We start from the raw sequence: 388 nt of genomic DNA, 5'->3' as shown, positions 1-388 counted from the left end.
TGTTAACTGCAGAGGGCAGAATGATGCTTGGAACAGCTTGGTGTTTCATCAGGATGACGATGCAGTTTGTGGTCTTTTTAATGAGGTTAAGGAAATTACTCTCCTGGGCTGTCGCTGTGAGTGAACACACACACACACACACTTCACCCGAGACCAGACGACCAATCCAAGGTCTGTAGCCATCTCTCTCTACCTCCCTAGTGGCATAAAGGCATGATAGCCCTTTCAGAGTCAATGCCCTGCCTCAATTAGCCTCTTTGTAGCTCTCTACAGAGGATCATGAATACTGCACTTATATTGTTCTAATGGCCAGCCAGGTCAGGTCAGAATACTGTCCATTGTGACCAGACGGACTCCAGCTCCGACCCTGGTGTCATCAGTGGTCAGC

Source organism: Salvelinus sp. IW2-2015, linkage group LG1 (genome assembly GCF_002910315.2).
Source record: "Salvelinus sp. IW2-2015 linkage group LG1, ASM291031v2, whole genome shotgun sequence".
Lineage (NCBI taxonomy): Eukaryota > Metazoa > Chordata > Actinopteri > Salmoniformes > Salmonidae > Salvelinus > Salvelinus sp. IW2-2015.
The sequence above is the reverse complement of the archived record's forward strand: the minus strand, read 5'-3'. Positions refer to the sequence as shown.